This window comes from Rhinolophus sinicus, chromosome 2 (assembly GCF_057876585.1).
Source record: "Rhinolophus sinicus isolate RSI-liver-muscle chromosome 2, RSI-T2T, whole genome shotgun sequence".
NCBI lineage: Eukaryota > Metazoa > Chordata > Mammalia > Chiroptera > Rhinolophidae > Rhinolophus > Rhinolophus sinicus.
The window spans coordinates 125,274,404-125,294,736 of record NC_142502.1 but is presented as its reverse complement, the minus strand read 5'-3'; the positions used below and the strand labels follow the sequence as shown (position 1 = coordinate 125,294,736).

The following is a 20,333-nucleotide window of genomic DNA, read 5'->3' as shown; positions in this document are numbered from 1 at the left end:
ATCTGAAGAGGAGAGATTTTTTAAAAACACCATTTTTTTCATGTCCCCCCGTTGTTCAGAAAACCCCTGTTCCCTACCTTGTAAACTTAATGAAAATCAAATCCTGATATTCAAGGTTCTTTGCAATCAATCCCCCAACTACCTTCCAACCAAATCTATCAATATCCTTCACAGGAACCCATATTCCAACCACAGCAACGAGCACACTGCTCCAGCACCTCCCACCTTCCGTGCATGGTGCACACACCTGACATTCTCCTCCCTATCTCAGGTCCTTAAGACAATATCACACATCACTTCAACCATGACACTTTCTTCAGTATGCCCAACTAGCAATGTGATGTTTCTCTTTGGATCTCTTCTCCCCTCAATCCCCCACTGAAAAGGAAAAGGAAAAAAAAGCAACAATCACATACACAAAAAAACCCACCATGCTTGTGCTTCCTTATGGAAATATTCTTGGTCCTACCTTCAAGATCATTTGTCCATTATATAACCCTTGCTGCCAGATTGTAAGAGCCTCTGGGGCCAGTCTACGTCTCACTCACCTTTGTATTCCATTTGATACTCAACAATATGGGAGGATAATGATATTGGTTGAGTTAATTGGGATATAACCATGACATAATAAGGTAGTCCATACCTCAGGTATTTATTCCATAATAGTGTTGCCAAGAGCTTTCACTATGTATCGTAGATCTAATCATGGACTGTCCTTCGCCCTCACCTGAGCTCTGTTGGAGCTTTCCCTCAGCATGTCACATCAGAAGCATAGACGCAGAGCTCTGGTGACGTACAGTATGAAGTCACACACTGTCCTACCTTCAGTCACACTACATTGGATCATGAAAGAATAATTGGTCACTTGTAAGTGACCTGATTAAGCTGGCCATGGCTGGGCTCACCTGCTCTTAATTGGCTTCAGCCCTTATAAAAGAAATACACACCTTAGAGAGCTTCATCTGCTCTGCCTTGTAGGGTTGGGTATTTCCCTGTGGGTGTTGCTTTCAACTCCCCAGGTAGGACGCTCCATCCTGTGGTCAGAAATCATGCCAAGAGTGCTGCCTCCCTACAGAACCATGGCCCAGGCCGAGCTCAATGAACACGAACACCCAGTTAACTGATTTGTCCAGTTTGCTGCACCCAATCTTCACAGTTCCACCTCCTCCCAGACACACTGGTTTCTTCAAAAGCCTCAGGAAATAAGGGCATTGGCTTCAATGAGCTCATAGAAACTTTCACTTGGAAGGGACATTCTTCTGAGGTCATTTTCCAGTCACATCTGTTCTAAGGCAGCACAAAGACCTAGCCCATGATAAATCATGGACTGCGTACATCATTATTTCAACTGAAGTCACTCTTTGGAGTTTGGGAAGAAATGAGAAACATCCGTTTTCCATATGGCACACAGGGCTGGAGGGGGCGGGATGGACAGCACCCAAGTGGGCCCTCTGGTTGGTGTGATCAGTTCCTGCAGCCCCAAAACAGTCCCCGAAACTCAAATGCTTCTTTCCTTTGGGCAAGAGTAGGAATCTTATCATAATTGTTAGGGGGAAAAAAAAGTGTTTTCATGGTAAAATGAAATACAAGTCATACACTAGTTTTGAGGCTGGTTCTGAGGAGCGATGGCAGCAGGAAGATGAAGTTTGTGTAGAGTAATTGGAGGCATTCAGTTATTCTGAACTGATGGGCTGCAAGCCCCTGTCCACACAGCTATCTGTATGGGTGGAGTGGCCAGGCTCACCGTAGCCAGGTCTTCTCTGAAACTGAAAGGCAAGATCATCAGATATTTCACGTGTATATGAGTATCAATGTCATTGCTTTCCTTCTTTAGAATAATTATTAGGTTGGTGCAACAGTAATTGCGGTTTTTGCAATTATTTTTAACCTTTTAAACTGCAATTACTTTTGTACCAACCTAATATTTTATCTTTTTTTTCAAAATAACCTATGTTCATGGGGAAAACAAAAATCAAGCAATCTAGAAAAGCATGAAGAAGCAAGAAAAAAATCCTAATTCTCCTACCCAGAAACAACCATTATTGACATTAAGTGGACATTCCAGGTGAAAATAAATACATAGTACATGAAAGAAATATAATAGAGGGCTCTACTTTAAAAAAAAAAAATGCATTTTTTGGAAATAATTCACTCCAAGACAATTTTACTTTTTTAAAGTATTTTTGAGATAGAATTGACATAGAATATTATATTTATTTCAGATGTACAATATAATGATTCAATATTTGTGTATTTTGCAAAATGATCACCACAATAAGTCTAGTTAATATCCATCTCTACATATAGTCATAAAAGTTTTTCTTATGGTGAGAAATTTTAAGACCTATTTTCTTAGCAACTTTCAAATATAAAATACAGTGTTATTAACCATAGTCACTGTGCTATACATTATATCCCCAGGACTTATTTATTTTATAACTGGACATTAGTACCCCTTCACCCATATCGCCCACCCCCTATCCCTTGCCTCTGGCATCCACCAATCTGTTCTCTGTTTCTATTAGTTTCATATATAAGTGAGATAATACAGTATTTTTTTTTAATTCCACATATAAGTTAGATCATATGGTATTTCTCTGTCTTTGTCTGACATTTCACTTAGCATAATGCCCTCAAGGTCCATCCATGTTGTTGTAAATGACAGGATTTCCTTCCTTTTTATAGCTGAACAATATTCCATTGCTTATATATATACATTTTCTTTATCCATTCATCCATCGATGGACAAATAAGTTGTTTCCATATCTTGGCTATTGTAAATAATGCTGCAATTAACATGGGAGTGCAGACATCTTTTCAAGTTACTGTTTTCATTTCCTTCAGATAAATACCCAGAAGCGGAATTGCTGGGTCATATGGTAGTTCTATTTTTAATTTTTTGAGGAATCTCCAGACTGTTTGTCCAATTTATATTTCTACCAATTTTACTTTTGAATATGTAAAAACTTTTGGTAGATAAAAATTTTTTAGTATACAGTCTCTTCAGCCAGAGAGCCAGTGTTTTAAGAATTGTTTGGTGCTCAGAATATTCCTGCCATCAGTGCCCAGAAGGTTATCTTTATACACAATTCAGCTCAATAAGTTTGTACCCCTCCCTGATGGCGTGGGAGGCCCTGTGCCAAGGCCGAGTACCCCTGGTGAGTGTCATCCCAGGATCTGCCGCCTGTCAGAGCTTCCTGGCCCTTCAGTGCTACAATCAGCTTGGAGCATACCTGAAAGCTCACCATAAAGTGAGGGGAGAAAAACAGGGAGAACTTCAAGGCCTCAGAATTCCAAAGCTGAGAATTTTTGGTAGCGCCCAGGTTCATTTTGCACCATGACTGCTGCCCACAGCTGGAACATACTCTGAGGACATTTTACCAGGGCTGTAGAGGACTGCCAAGAGGAGGGGGCTGGGGTGTCCTCAGAGATGCCAAGCATTTGGCAGGCCTCCCAAATGGCTGATTCCTTCACTCCTGAAGGATTTAATGCTTCCAGTAGGCAATGCAGAGAAATGGAGTGAGAAAACACAAAGTAGGCTGGGCATCATTAATTTGGTTGAATTGTCTTTTATTAGGTTGGTGCACAAGTAATTGCGGTTTAAAAGGTTAAAAAATTGCAAAATCCACGATTACTTTTGCACCAACCTAATATTTAGAGGAAGGGTCAGATGGAAGGACAGGATGGGATCAACATCCTCATTATGAAGTAAGACCTGTTAAACCTGCATTCCTAGTGACCTTACTGCCCCCTTGCTCTGGGTCCCCCACTGGTCCACTTCAGCTCTCACTTCGCTCTCAGCATCTTGCTTCCTCTCTACACAAATAAGTAAGCTAAGTAAGCCCCAAATCTGTCTGATAATAAGTGATAATATGTTTTACTTATATTCAAAAACATGCTCTCCACTCCTGGAAAATCTTCCTGCCCCATGCCTTTTAAGCTTTTAGCCACAATTCTCACCCCTCTCCTCTTCAAAACCTTCCTCAAGGTTCCAGGCTGCCCATGACCCTAACTGGGCAAGTTCTGCTAGAGTGCACACCCCCTCCCTTGCTCTAAGCCTTCCCAGAAGGCTGAGCATTAAACATGCCTCTCTGTACAGCTATATTTACACATGCCAAGTTTCTCCTCTTTTAATTAAGTCTACGTGGGCCTGGTCTGCTGCCCCCTTCAGAGGGCCCACAGGTGGTCAAGCAGGGGAGCAACTTATTTTGCAAACCTTCATGAATACTGATTTGCAGGATTGCACATCTGACCTAATGAGCAAGGCTCTCCAGACTGTTTTGCAGAGTTCTCCAGGTTTTCACCCCGCTAAGTTTGGGGACCACTGGGGCATTTGGCTCTCAGCACCTCATCTCAGTCTCATCTCTGACCTCAGGGGGCACACTTTCTACTCACTTTGTACTTCCCTTCAAGAATGTTACTTTCTATCTCTTGGGAGGCTTTATATTTCCCAAAGAAATGGTCTATTTTCATGGAAGGGCTTCCAACGAGTAGGAATTGGGGGCGCACAGGACATGAGAGAAAGTAAGCACTGAGAGTCTGAAGTTTCGGTTTGATTAAGGAGACAGTATAAATTGGAAGTCCTGACCATTCTGCCTTTGAGAGTTAATTATCCGAGTACATTGCTGCTACTTTTGCCATAAATGGAAACCCATGTTTGAATTTGGGCAGGTCCCTTGCAGGTTTTTGTTTTTGTTTGTTTGTTTGTTTTTGTGTGTGTTTGTTTTTTATGTTACACTACTTTAGAACTATAGGACTGAAAACCCACTGCCAGCCCTTCATCCAGGATATTTGGTCTTCTTCCCTTTCGAATCATTTATCACCTATAGCACAAACTTCCAATTTAAATTACACAACTATTTAGTTAAGGAGCATTATTAAAAATGTGGTCTTTTTTATAACTGTCAAGCACCCAAGTTGGAAAACTTCCAGCTCCAATCTGTTTTCCAAAAGAAAGGTGCCTATAGAGTTAGATGCTTCCAGCCCTGTGGTGGGCATGCTATCTAGGCTGAAAACAGAAGGTGTGCTTGTCTGAGTGAGGATGAAGGGCCCAGAGGAATGCCCAAGGCCAGCATGAAGAAAAATCTTTACAGGAAAAATATGGGCACTAGAAGACATAATTCCAAGAAATAAATGAATTCCCCGTTAAAACAGACTCATTCCCATTTGATCAGAAATTCACATAAAAAATCACAAAGAGAAACCAAGCCGTGGGCCCAGGATCTGGTGCAGTCCACCAGCATTTTTTGCATCGTTTCCACCATGCAGCCGGAACACCGGAGCACCCAAGGCATGGCCCCCACCCTCAGACTGTGACAGCAGTCGGGTCCTGAGGTCCTGGACATAACGGCAAGTCTCCATTAATATCTTCAATATATACATATTCATGTTTTCCGTCCTACTGTGTTTCCCCGAAAATAAGACCTTCCCCAAAAATAAGCCCCAGTTAAGATCGTCAGCCAGAAGGACGCATTTAGGACATTATGACAATGTTCCAGAAGAAGATGACATGACTGTATTTGAATAAATGCAGATTATTGTGCATGAAAAAATAAGACATCCCCTGAAAATGAGCCCTAATGGAGCAAAAATTAATATAAGACCCAGTCTTATTTTCAGGGAAACACGGTGCCCAGTTTTGGGTGCAAGCCAATTAATCATGATTAAGGAATAGAACGACCACTTATTAATAGAGTTAAATTACCTGATGCTTCTATGAGACCCGGAGCATTATTTTATTGTGGTAAAATGTACATAAAAAAACATTTACCATTTTAACCCTTTCCAAGTATACAATTCAGTGACATCAAATGCATTCACATTGTTGTGCAACCATTGCCACCATCCATCTCTACAACTCTTTCATCATCTCCAACTAAAATTCTGTGCCCATTAAACACTACCTCCCCAACTGCTCTCTGCCAGACCCTGGCAACCACCAGTCTCTATAAATTTCTGTCACTATGAACTTGACTACTCTAGGGACGTCATGTAAGTGGAATCATACAGTATTTGTCCATTTGTGACTGGCTTATTTCACTTAGTGTAATGTCTTCAAGGTTCATAGATGTTGTAGCATGTGTTAGAATTTCCTTCCTCTTTAAGGCTGAATAGTATTCCAGTGCATGCCTCCTTTGTTTATCCGTTTGGGATCTATGGCATTTTAAAATAAATACAGAGGGTGCCAAAAAATGGATACACATTTTAAGAAAGGAAAAGAACTGTATTAATTATAATACTTAATATATACCGATAACAAAAGATGAATACAAGTCACGTTTGACTTCTGCAATTATAAGAGGTGCTCAAAGTGGTTACCATCAGCATCCGGACACTTCTGATTACGGTGAACTACTGCTTGAGCATAGAGAACATCTCTTAAAATATGTATACATTTTTTTGGCACCTCTGGTATAGCTCAATTTTTTTATTAGCTGTATTTTTATTTTTGAATCATTTTTCCTGGCATTCTTGGTGGTTGACATTTCAAACACTGGCAGTCCAAATAAACAGAATTGTATTTATTCTACGCAGACCTCTAATTAGCTCCCCTTAAAATTCAGAGATATTTTCCCCCTTTTAGGAATTTAATATTTCTTTCTAATTAACAATTTTCTGGGCTTTAAATTTTTTTTTTTTTAATACCAGCATATTCTAGTTCCAAATACTTTGGCATTATCTTAGGGCTCTTGGCATGGGGATAAATGGCTTTCAAACTACTAAAGAAGTGAAATGCATAATGAAACACCTCATAAACGTGTCTTTAACTGGTGTGTACTCAGATTCATTGGTGCAGCTTTCCTTATTGGCCCCTGGAATAAACAGATCAGGAGAACTTTGGGGAGTGCCATGGGGGATGGACTCAGCCACAAACACTGACTTGGCTTGGCTGAGGGCCACGCAGCTGCTCGTCCGCCCGCATGTCCCCCATTCCCTGGGCACAGAGAGTAAGGCTGCCTCACAAACAGGCAGCACTGGAGATGCCGTCACAACTTCCTAGAATATTCCAGGGTCAGAGAGCTCCAAACTGCACTAATGCAAACCAGAAAGCATGGTGCAATTTTCTGAAATCACCCAATTAGTATAACACGGTGATCCTGGAAACCCTCGCCACTTCCTACCATGGAAAATGTCAGAGCTGTGAATAAGCAGGGACCCCATGACGTTCTGCTCAAAGGCTTCCCCAGATGTCGGCTCCTCGAGGGCAGGGACTATACTCCACCACTGGCCTGGGGGTTAAGAGCTTGGCCTCTGCACTCAGTGTCTGGCTCAGCCACTCTCCCTGACCCTGTGACCTCAGGAAGGTCCACACCTGACGGTTGCCACTACATCCCCATCTGCACAGTGGGCACACTAGCAGAAGCTCCCTCCTGGCTGATGTAGCAACGGGGCCACTGCCTGCAGCTGGCAGTGCTCTAGGAGGGTGAGCCCCCAGCACGGAACACAGCACGTCTTAGTGAGTTCTGCTGAGTGCATGGCTGTGCAGATCCTCTCCCGCCTAGGAAGTCTGCTTTTGAAGGAGCCCCCGTCACCCCCAACTACGCTGAGAATAACAGCCGCTTCGGGTTAAAGGCAACAGTGTGGGCTCCATGGCCTGCATCCTGTAGTCACGGTCAGACTATTTTAACTTTTCTTGAAGAAAATATTCCTGCTGAACAGAGGAGTGTCTGCTCCTGCATGGCTGGACAAGGGTTGCTTGTGTACACTCCTGAGTAACCAGTCTACATTTAAAACGCTAATTCATTTCATCCTTCCCTCTGAAAAATGGGCAGGCAGGGAACTCTTTGTACCCATTTTAGACATAGGATGACTGAGGCACAGTGAGCTGAAGTGGCTCATACAATGCCACATGTCTCAGGGCTGTCGCTACCACATTTCCCTGAAAATAAGACCTAGCCGGACAATCAGCTCTACTGCGTCTTTTGGAGTAAAAATTAATATAAGACCCGATATGATATTATATTACATTACATTACATTACATTACATTACATTACATTACATTATAAGACCCAGTCTTATTTCACTATAATTTTTGCTCCAAAAGACGCATTAGAGCTGATTGTCCAGCTAGGTCTTATTTTCGGGGAAACAGGGTAGTCTTTGCGTAGCAGTTGTGCAGATGAGAAAACAGTGTCCCCTGTGGTGGACACAACCTATGCTGCTGGTGCTTGACCCAGGGCCGGGGCGGGCCAGGGCGGGATGATGTCCAGCCCCATCCCCACTCAGCCTGTGACATGCTGCAGGACACAGACGGCAACTGCTAAGAAAGGAGGAGAGCCCAGGCCACCCATCCATCTCCCCCAGCCTGCAGAGCAGACATTAGCAGCCCAGACAGACAGAGCCAATGTGGACGCCTGCTGTTACTCCGCACGTCAGCCAAGGAAAACACATCATAGCCTTTGCTCTGAAAAGTTCATTCAGAAACAGGGCGAGCTCGGAAGCAAGCCCTCCCAAACATGTGGTGACTCGCCTTGTGTTGACTCTGGAGCTTTCAGACTAGTTGCAGCCTGTCTCAACGAGGCCAAGGCCACTACTTTCAGTGTCTTTTTAAAAAACGGGTATTCAAGACTTCCAAAGTGACTTTAGCTCCTTCTTCTTGCAGAAAAGCACACGGTCATGAATATGGTGTTATTGCAGTAGAATCTGAGTCACATTGATGTATAATTTAACCACGTGAAGAACAAATTAAGCCACGAATAAGAGGTTTTAATCTCAACTCAAATGATCCCCAAACACTGAGAAATATAAACTATTCCTGTTTTCCGATGGTTCATCGGAGCAGGTTCTTCTCAGGTGTTCTTGATGAACCTACAAGGTGCCTTGGCTAAACTCACCCTCCTCGAGGCTTTCCCGTTACTGTACTTGAAAAGAGAACCTGAAAAATGAATCCTCTTTGAAACCGGTAGAACAAGACCCTGTATTTGACAGGAAGGATCCAAATTTACAAGTTACTTGTTTCGTGCTGGGACTTGAATTCAAGGGGGGAAAAGGGCCTCTCCAAAAGGGACATTTAATGGTTATTTATAGCCCTGCATCATCCGGGTCACCTGCCTGATGAAACACCATCTGCGCTGGGTATTTCCACGTCAGTGAGACTGAGGCGGGAGGGGATGGTCTAATCCCAGGATTAAAAGCAGGGAGACAATCAACATGCTTATGAACAAACAAACAAACAAACAAAATCCTACCCACTCAAACTTAAAAGACTGGGCACATGAAGACGTTTTTGTTGATGCTGTGAAGTTTTCTTCATGCCCCACCTCTCAAAGTCCTCCGGGCATGAACTCTTCATGGGCATCCAAACCGCCACAGGTTATGCCTGGGAGTTAAGCATGCATGGAGCTGGCGTGGTGTTGAAAGGGGAGAGGAGATAACAGGAATCCACTGGAACCAAATGGCTCCAGAAATCTTCAAAGGTGGGGAGGCGGGGGTGGGATACACTAACTCCTACCACCCCTGGTTCCTTGTAGTTCACCTGGCCTCATACAGAATTGTCCAGCTCTCACGGGTCCACAAAAGTTAGATGAAACCAAGTTCACATTGCACGGTTGTGGCCTCCTTTACTGACTTGACCTCTGACCCTCAGCACTCCCAGCCATCTTCAGCCTTTCACGGTGGCTCCCGGGACCCCTGTTCCTGAGGCTGAGTAGAATGGTAGAAAGTGGAGCAGATCTGGGTTTGTGCCCAGCTCTTCCACCTTTGTCAGTGTGGCCTCAGGCACGTCCCTCAACCTCTCCAAGCTTCCATGGGCCTACCTCCTAATGTTCAGAGGATTAGAATGCTAGAATGTGTACCTGTACAGCCCCGAGCACTGGGTACACCCTCTATAAATACTCGCAGTAGGCTGAGAGGACGTCCGCCCACAGCAAACACACTGGAGGCCTCCACTCTCAAAGCACAGATGCCTGAAAAAAATCCGGTGAGGTTTCTCTCAGGGAATCACAGGTTTTCATCGTATTAGGGGCACATAACCTGTGCTTCCTAACTGGAAGGAAACCTATGAGTGGAGAGACCTCTCCTTGCGGCAGAGTTTTGCCAGCTGTGACATGATGAACCCACGTCCACCTCGTAGGCCTGGACATATGTTCACACCCAGGCTGGGGGAGGGGCCCAGGACCACAGCGTCCTCAGCACTGAGGACCACAGGCACACACTGCGTGTGCTTTTCCAATCCTGTATGAGCATAAAACATCTTCGGACAGAAGGATTTTGTTGAGGATGATTATTTACCATGGTGAACAGGCTGTTGTTTTCAATACACTAACAATTTTTCTGAAGTGAGTCTTTGAAAAGCATCCACTGGGGTTAGCTCTGGGCAAATGCTATCATTTTTTTCTTCTCCTTCTCCTTTTTCTTCTCCTTCTTCTTGCCTTCCCTTTTGGCCACACATTGCTGATGGGGGAAAGGGAGGCGGGTTTTATTTGTGGGTCCTCAGAACTTGGGATTCTAGTAGCTCTAGTCGCATCTCCGTGGCAACCACCAGCAGGGAAGCGGGGAGGGGGCTTGTAAGGGAGCCTTTCAGAGCAACAGCTCATGGGAGCAGCGCAGCAGATGCGTCCAGCTTGGTGCCTTCCAACGTGTTCTGGTGACTAGAAGCAAAGGGGGCTGCAAGCCCTAAGTCCTCCCCTGGGAGTGCCTAGCAGACTTAGACAAAAGCCAGGGAGCAGCCCTTTTGGGGACCTGCGTGATAGTTTAGTCACCTACATCAAATGCAAGGGCAGGACTGCCCCCAAGTACAGGAAACAATCAAAAACCATTTTTAAAATGTAATTTTAGCAAATAGAAATTGAATGGCTGAATGGATAAGCATTGTGGTGTATCAACACATGGAATACTATTCAACAGTACGAAGAAACAAACTACTGGTTCTCACAACATGGATATACCACAGGTGTTGTGCTCAGTGAAAGAAGCCAGACAGACACAATTCACACGTGAGGGATGACTGCACTTACATGAGAGCTAACACAGGCAGGGTTAATCCACAGTGAATAGAACTGCCTGGGCAGGGCAGGTTGGTGACACAGGGGGAACAAAAAGACCTCTGGAAGGGACAGGGGTGTTCTGTACCCTGATTGGGTGGCAGTTACCAAGTACATTCATCACCAAAGTCACTGACCTGTACCCTGGACAGGTGTGGATTTTATTGTGAATTAACTATACCTCTGTAAAGCCATTTGTTTTTTAAAAGTATAGCTTTAGCAATAAGAACATCAAATGTGTGCCATTAACCAGAATAAAGCATCAGTTCTTAGGAGACATGCAGACTCTGAGAATATCATTGTAATCATTTTGAACTATGTCCCACTTGGATGTGCCTGTCCATATGTGGCCATAATGTGTGTAGCACATTACACATTGCGTGTGCAATAATAGTGCTCACCGCTTCTGCTGCACAGAATTCCACACTCACGCTGTGTGACGATGCTATTGGATTGTTGGTACAGAAGGTAAATAGAGGACCCGACCACCTTCAGCCCCAGATTCCTTCTGAAGCTCCAGGCTGCCTAAGAGCCTAGAGTGCAAAGACCACACACAGCTGCCTCTCTGCTCCAAACGCCCCTCTTTTCTCTGGGCTCAAACTTCAAAGAGAGGCATAGACGGATGGAGCACATTGCGAAGGTGGGCTGGGAGCTCAGGCACTCTGCCTGCTTTCTGTATGCCCTCACCTCACCTTTGCTTTCAGACAGCTGTCTCAGGAGCCATCTCAATTATCCACAGTGTCGATCCTCAGAGAGCAGGAAGTTTTCTGAGGGACCCTCAGGAGCAAATAATTGTGATAATTTCTAGATCCTTCTTGCTTCATGGCTTGCCACAGCTTTGTAGAATCTATTGATGGTTTATCTCCTTCAACTTCCTTTACTTCAAAAATATCTTCACCATCAAATTAATGCCTTTTATTTAGCTGATAGGTTTTGGGATTTGAGTGGTGTGTCTTACAGTGACTGCGTATGATAGCCTTGTTTGGATTGTGCTGTTCAGCAAAATTGGTGTGACTGAGATGCATTCGTGTACCAACCCTCACCTCCCTAACATACTGTGACTATTTGGAGGTGCCAACTCGCTAGTCTCTAGTGGACTCCAGATGCAAGGAGAATAGCTGGATTTGTGGGTGAGGGGTGGCCTGAAAGTATGGCTTTCCAAGCATTTCTGAGCGGACGAGAGCAAAGAAATGAGGACAATGAGCTGAGGGAGAACCTGGCAGAGTAACCTTTCAGCAGAAAATAAGAATTTTTAATTTCATCAAAATGCCATTTAAGAAATAACTTGTTTGTTGCTAAGAGAAAAGGACAGAGCAGTGACCTGAAGAGAATCCACTGCAGCTTCCAGTTGTCCAAATAGGACGTGCCCTGCCCTGGGCCTTAGCCTTTTCCTCTAGCTTTCCATGTAATGCCTGGCTAACTCCTGGCCATCCTCCCTTCTCTCGGCCTGGGACAGTCTTCCTGACCTCCCCCAGTGAGTCAGGTTTTCCCCACACATGACACACACCCATGTGCTCCGCTGCAGCCATCACTCATTTCCCTCTTCTCAGCATTTACCTCACTGTGTTATGTTTGCGTTGGTCATGGTCTCCACTGAATTGTGAGGCACCACCATAGCAGGTGCATTGATTTGTTCATTGTTCAACCTGTTCTGGAGTAGGTGTTTAATAAATAATGCATGCATGGATGGAAGGATGGGTGAACAAATGGAGGGATGGATGGTATGCCTATTAAAAGGCTGGAGAGTAGCTGCTATTATGTCAGGACAAAATTTCATGTTGATATGTTTATATAAGTGTTCAAGACAAACTTGCATTTCATAATTTAGAGCAACGCATTGTAGTTAAAACAACCTTCCTGATTTCACCCTGAAAATACTTTTCTCAATTTTGATAAGGCAACAAAATAGGGACTTTTAAAATTAGTTTCAGGTGTACAAAACAACCTAATGATTAGACCTTTACACCCCTCACAAAGTGATAACCCCACCCAGTCTACTACCCATCTGACACCATACACAGCTATTACAGTACCACTATCTTCCCAAGTAGGGATTTTTTATATCTTTACAGCAGGAAATTTGGATAAGGATGATTGCTCTCCCTCTGAACTTTCTCGATGGCTATTTTCTGGCCACCTTATTTTCATGAGCAAGCCTTCAAGACTGTAATCACATCAAAACACCACCTTCTGTCCCAAAGGCAGGCGAGCTTCCTTCTTCCCTTGGCTCCAGCCTCAGTTCTCTCACTGCACAAATGCATCTGCACCTGCCTAATAACGTAATGAGTATTCTGGAAAACCCAAACCTAGTCTGACAAACAATAATAATTTTGTTGTTTTGGGAATGTTCGTAGGCCATGGCTGTCTACAGCTCTTCAGAAATGATTACTATCGTCACTGGTTTATATGTAGGAAAATAAAAACTGACAGGAAAAGTAGAGTCAAATAAAAAGATAAGATGTGAACAGAAATGTCCAAAATACTGGTTTTCCTTGCTCTTTGTTGCCTCTCTGGATTCTGCTGCTGAAGAGCTAATAATCCATATAGAATTTGAAATAGTTTGACACACTTATTTCCGTTAGCAGTGATGCTTCAAAAAAAAAGCTAGAAGTATTCAAAAATAAGTAAACGTTTCATGCATATGTTTATTCAATGTGTGCAAGAATAGCTATTTTCTGAGTATTCTTTCAATTAAAACCAACCAATGAAACTTAGGGACTCTTATTTTAAACCTTCAACTTAAACCACTAGACTCTTTGTCAAATTGTCTGGGCTTGGCAAAGGGCTCAGGCCCAGTGCTTTAGCGTTTTGGGTGCCTCTCCAAGCCAGGTCCTCTGTACATGGCCCTGTCTGTGATTGGCCAGCAGAGCAGGTAGGATCCCTCAGCTCCTTCCCACTCAGCGGCTCCACAGCCAACGCTCTGGAGCCTCTCCCATTTCCTCCTACATTCTGCTCATCACCCCACCTGCCCCTGGGACTCTGAGAAAATCAAAGTAGCTACTCCTGCTTTTATTTGAGAACCCATCTATTAACCCTTAGGGTTATTCTATTAACCCTTTTAGAATACAACCGGTATCAAATAAACACCTCATGATGAAAGCCCCCACGGATAAGCTCCTCTCACTCAGAGCAGTCCACAGCACCTCAGGCTGATACAAAAAGCAAAAGCAGGAACTAGAATTGTCCTGAGAGTAGACTATAGTGGGTGCACCCAGATGGCTCTAGAGCAAAACGCCTCAACAAAGAAGGAAAGATCTTGGACCTTAAAAAAAAAGTTATACACACACACATTTTATATTTTCCATCAAAACTATATCCTTGAGACAGTGTATGGACACTGTCCACCACCCTTGAGATGTTGATGGAAGTCAGTTTACCCGTCATAGCCCTGAAATATTCACCAAGGAGTTTCTGAGTAAAAGTTTCTCAGTGAGGTGATGAAGAATGGGGACTGCTCCTTTAAAACGCTCATGCTTGTTATATAAAGCTCTGAGATATCTGCAATGCACTCCATGGTCGGTCATTTCTCTCTCAACCTTCAGTCTCTGTCCCTCCAGGATTCCTCTCAGGTCTTGGGGGTGGGAGAGGCACCTGTTGGTCTTGACAAGAATTTTGAGCCTCTGCTTCTTTGCTTGCTCTCCCCCTGACTCCTGGCCATACTGCCCTGGGAAGGCCCTTTTTTGGGCAGGGCGGCCCAGCACTCAGCCCTGTGTGGCACGCTCACCTGCTAAGCCAGAGTGGCAGAGAACAAGACAGGGTATTTAATTTGCAGGGGCCAGTGCAAAAGGGAAATGGAGGGCCCCTCATTTCAAAATTACAAAGAATTTCAAGCTGGCAAGTACAGGACCCTTCCTGCACAGCCAGCCTGCATAAGAGACGGCCCCTCTCAGGATGCTTTCCAGGCTCTTCCTAGTTCTCCAGTGAACCAGATTTGACTAAAACAGAAGTGAAAGAGAATGAGTTAATCTCTTCACAATGTAGCATTAATTAGCACTATCCAACTGAGACTACAGAAGTTTCCTGGGAGCCATAAATCACATCAAATGAAGTGTTTTCAGCTGCTCTGATAATGACGTCCACAGGCTCCTGGAGGGTGAAGGAACGTCTGTCTTAGTTGGTGGGAAGTGGGGAATCTGAGGCGCAAAGGAGTCTGTTGATGTGTGGGGAGAAGGCCACCAGCAGCCTTCCCTCAGGCATCCGTCTGCAGGAGGGGCGGACAGTGTGGGAGGCTGGGGAGAGGGTAGTGTTGGGGTGGGCAGGGAGCAGGGAGCCAGCTATACGGCCACCTCCCCACAACACAGGCAGCTGCCAACACCTCGCCTCTTTCCACAGAGAGCTTGCCCTGAGAACTGGGGAGGGCCGGCCACAGACCTCTCTTGTCTCCAGGTCTGTGATGTGGGCCACCCCGAGGGCAGCACTCTGCTTCCTGGGTGGCCGGTGGGGCCTCAGTCCTCAGTCACTGCATCCAGATGAGGACGAGGGGTGCAGGCAGCTGGCACTGCCCTCTGACTTGTGAGCACACTGGAAGAGGGAAAGGGCCAAAGACAGAGAGACCCCCCCAACCTACACACTTAAAAAGGTAACTGCAGCCCTCATTCCTACAAAAGCTTCCCACAGCCGCACTGCCTCAGCCCCTTCCCACAGATTGGGGACGGGCAAGCTCTAAGGTGCAGCTCTGCAGTTTAAACTGCCTTCCCAGAGAGAAGCCTTTAGGGGAGAGGCAGCATCTCCACATTCAAGGGTGGTCAGATGGAGTCAAGGGGTGGCGTGAAGCCGCCCAAGGCCCAAGCGATGATTCCCGCGGTGGTAACTAACTTCAAGCATGGTCTCCTTCCTGCTGTTGTGTCTGCACTCTGGAGGCAGCCATGATGACAAGGGTCCACTGAGGCAGAGCCACCCTTCCAAAGGTAAAGGCCATTCCAGGAGGCAAGCTGTCCAGTAGGAAACTGGACCCAAGGGAGGGGGCTTTAAAAATGCAGGAAGTGGCTTTTCACAAAGATGGGCGAAAAGCAAAGAAGGAAGCCCCTGCCCCTCCCAAAGCCTAAGCCAAAGCAAAGGCTTTGAAGACAAAGAAAGCAGCGGTGAAAGGCGTCCATGGCCACAAAAAAGAAGATCCTCACATCACCCACCTTCCAAAGGCCCAAGACACCGCGGCTCCAAAGGCAGCCTACACACCCTGGGAAGAGCACCCCCAGGAGAAACAAGCTCGACCGCTGTGTCATCATCAAATTCCCCCTGACTATCCAGTCAGCCATGAAGGAGAGAGAAGACAACAATACACTGTGTTCACTGTGGATGTGAAGGCCAACTAGCACCAGATCAGACAGGCTGGGAAGGAGCTCTATGACATTGACGCAGCCAAGGTCAACACCCTGACAGGCCTGATGGAGAGAAGCAGGCATATGTTCGACTGGCTCCTGACTACGATGCTTTGGATCTTGCCAACAAAAGTGGGATCATCTAAACTGAGTCCAACTGGCTAATTCTAAATATAAAAATTGTTTTCACTGTAAAAACAACACAAAAATTGCAGGACGTGGCCTAAACTTTGTATAATGGTGTGTTCAGTATCTGTTTCCTGGACAGATAAAGGTCCAATAGGGCAGGGACCTTGTCTGTCTGTCACCGTCTCCAGGTTCTATAGGACTGTTTACAGGACAGTAGCAGCCTCTCTGCTGAATAATGATGAATAACTGCTGATAAACGACTGAATGGACCAACAAACAGCAGCAAATAAATCACAGTGTCTAGTGCATAGCTCTCCATGGGACAACGCTAAAGCCAGCATTTGTTCCTTGGGAGAGGACAGAATTTAAGTAGGGAGAGACCCAGGAAGAAATCCTCGCCTGGGTCTACAGAGGGTTGTAAGATGCTACTAGAAGGTTGCCTAGATCAGACTTTTCCAACTTTCGTGTGTGCACAGAGCACCCAGATCCGGCTGAAATGCAGACGCTGAGGCAGCAGGTCAGGATGGGCCCGAGAGTCGGCATTTCTCACAAGCTCCCAGGTGGTGCTGATGCTGCTGGGCCTGGCTTAGGCAAACAAAGCTGCGCGGGTTCTACTGACATTGGCCTCTGGTTTTACCTTTATTTCAACCTTGTCTGAATATCCAGGCTAACTCCAGACTCCAGGAGCAAAGGTCAAGTGTACGCTTAGCTGGTGTGAAGGGAAAGTGCTTGCTTCCCCTTCCACTCCCATCACAAGCTCAACAGTCCCTGCAAAGGGCAGAGCCAGCAACAGCCTGAGGGATAGACACAGCGTCCTCCTTGCCCCTGACATGGAAGACAGTAGGTCCTCTCATGTCACACGTGTTCCCAATTATCCAATCCCCAAGGCGAGGCTGGTGCTCATAACTCACACACATACACACGAGACCCCTCTACTCTGCATATGATCTTATCAATGGTTAGAAATCGCACAGAGAGCTTGTGAGAAAGCCTCCAGCGAGGCAGGAGGTCATCTCCCGGGAAAACTGTTACGGGCTGTGGTCAAGGAACAGCAGGCTGGGTGCCCGACAGGATTCGTGCCTGGAGCTGCCAAGCTCTGAACGTAAACAAGCCTCATAACCTCCCTGAGCGGCTGTCTCTTGGATCATGGGAGTCCCACTATCTAACTGATCTTCCTAGTAGGAACCCACGTAAGGAAAACTGCGTTGACAGTTGTCAAATGCTCTTAAAGGAGAAGGCATTATTTGTTCTTTAGAAGCTGCTTGTGAAGATGGTAGTAACTCCCAGCTTCTGAGTAACACTGAGCTAAGAAAGTCATCCTCTCTCTCATAATCTGAGTTGTTGTCACATGGAAACCACTGTGACCTGTTTGCTAGAACACTTTCACCTGGTACCTTTAGAGTGTGTCCAAGCCTGCTAAACCCTGTCACACTTGGGGTCTCCTAGATTCCTCACAGCACTCGCTCACTGGGAGAGGGGGCTGCATCATTCCATTTTTATACTAGAGAATGCATGCTGCCCCTCGGGGGGGCATGGGAGTACCACGCCAGGCAAGAAAGCGGAACCTGAAAGCTGCCCCTAAGGGAACCACAGTCCTGCAGACCTTTTCCTTCCCTTTGAATAAAAAAAATGCATCTTACTTACCTCCCAGGTGGCCTGGAGCTCATTCCCTTACCGGAGTTTTAGGAGTCCCTACCTGCAGGGCAGTGGTGAGAATCTCACGAGTTTCAATACAGGTTAGAGTCTGGGACGAGCCGTCAAGAAACAATAGTGAGGAGAGCAACGGATTCAAGGCCCGCTGAGTGCCGGCACAGTGGACAAATGAAGTTGAGGAGATTAGTGACCGCAGCTGTGGGCCCCACGGAGAGACTGACCACAGGTGTGCTCTGGGCAAGGCCCTAGGGAACAGGTTAGCACAGCTTGTGTACGGAGTCCATGAGCCTTCCATCTAGATTGGGGATCAGTTCCGGAGGTGGGGTGGGGAGTGTCTGTCTCGAGCTACATGCACCTCTAAGCACCTCTGGAGGGTAAGGGGCTGCAGCCCGGTGAGTCCCCACAGCCTCTCTGTTCACACCATCCTGCTTTACATGGAGCTAAAAGCACTGGCCTCATTTTTAGTCTTCTCTAGATGACCCGTTGGGGAACAATTTATTTCGAAACACACAAGACTTCTCACCACTTGGTTAATTGTTTTAGATACAACTTAGCTGTCTGTTGAAATACTATGGTGTTTTGTTTTTATTTTATTTTTTTTTATCTTGAAATAATTTCAAACTTACAGAGAAGTTGCAAGCATTTGTTGTAATTTTGTCAAATGTGGTGTCTTTTGGCCCCCAGTTTCCCTCTTATGGGCACAGAAGGATGTGCTTCCCATCTGCTTAAACGCTGGCTTTCTCCTGCGTTCTGGGAAAGCACTGTGAGCAGAGCCAGTGACCCAGTGGTATCCAACCTGACATGTTTCTATCGGGAGAAAAGAAGGTACATGAGGACAGGGGCTCCTCTGTTTCACTCTCTGCCCCCTCCCTGAGGCCTAGACCAGACCCTCTGTTTCACAAATGGACAGGTCTTCATCCAGAACAATAGAAAGGGAGGGGCCCTCTGGTTTCACCGGTGATCCCCTAGAAACTAAGTATACTATGACAACCACGTCTCTCCCTTGCTCGGGTCTTTCTCCTGAGCTCAACTCGTGTAGGCAGCTTCCCAAGGCTCTTGGAGTCCTCCAGGCCCCTCAATATGTCCACTGCCCACCACAACACCCCCACCTGCCTCTGCTTCCTGCTCAGTAGCAGCTTGACACACACAAACCCAACAGCCAAACGCAGACCTGGGCCAGCCACCTCTGTCACCTCTGACACCATCATCTCCTAACAGGTTTCCACCCTCCTTTCTTCCTTTGCCTAAGCCAATGGTTTTCAGATTGCAATTCATGTCCCAATAATGGGTCACGAAATCAATTTCGTATGCTGCAACTACCACTATTTTTAAAAATGGAATAAAAATAATAGGGCAGAATAGATTATCGTACATTGCATGCAGCAAGTATAAATGTTTCATGCAACATTTACCTCGATGATATTGGTAATATGTGTGTGTTGGGTCACATTGTAACATAGAAAATTTCCTCTCTCTGTGTCCCCTTCTTTCACTGCACAAGAGAGTTGGTCCTGCCACCTCATTGCTCCATCACTCAGCCTTTGCACAAGTCCTATGGTAACATCCCAACTTCATCTGACTTCACTCTTGGCCCTCTGGTCTAGCCCATGGCTTTCCCTCTGTCCATTCGGGCCACCTGCTCCCCTTTCCTGGGGGGCCTTTTTTCCATCTCTTTCCTGTCTAACTCCTATCTGCCCTTCAGGACTTAGGTGAGACTCTGCCTGCCCTGATCTCCCCAAGAACATATCAGGGACCTCCAAGCGTGTGGGCCACCAAATCCCCCAACCCCCAACCCATTTCTCCATCACTATCATAGTTAGGGAGGGCTCAGAACTCATGCCAGGCTGGAAAGCACCCCGCTCAGGTCCTTCCGCTTGCAGCTCTGCCAGCTGATGGGCAGCAGCCCTGTCCTGCACAGGGAGTTGGGGATCACCAAAGCCAAAACAACCAGGAGGTCATGACTGGAAGCAACTGGGGCTCCCCCAGTTCGCAGGCTGGACTCCCTCCTGAGTGCAGAACTGCCTTCTGCCAAAGCCCGTCAGACCTCAGGGCTGGAATCCTAACCTGAGGGCTGCCCTCAGCTTCCTGCCTGGACCCCACTCGCCTTCTTGGAGAATTGGTAATAATAATAGAAACACATCCAAAACCACAAACTTGTTGTTTGGCGTTGTGTATGTATTTGTTTTTCTGTCTCCTTCCGTTAGCCGGGGAACATCTTTAATGAGCCTTTCAGTAAGTGCTTCTGGTGA

General features: G+C 45.9%; 1 protein-coding gene across 6 annotated transcripts in view; it reads left to right on the top strand.

Annotated features, from left to right (window-relative positions):
- EDAR (ectodysplasin A receptor) overlaps positions 1-20,333 on the top strand; it is a 91,437-nt gene that overhangs the window by 35,381 nt on the left and 35,723 nt on the right. The window lies entirely within an intron of this gene.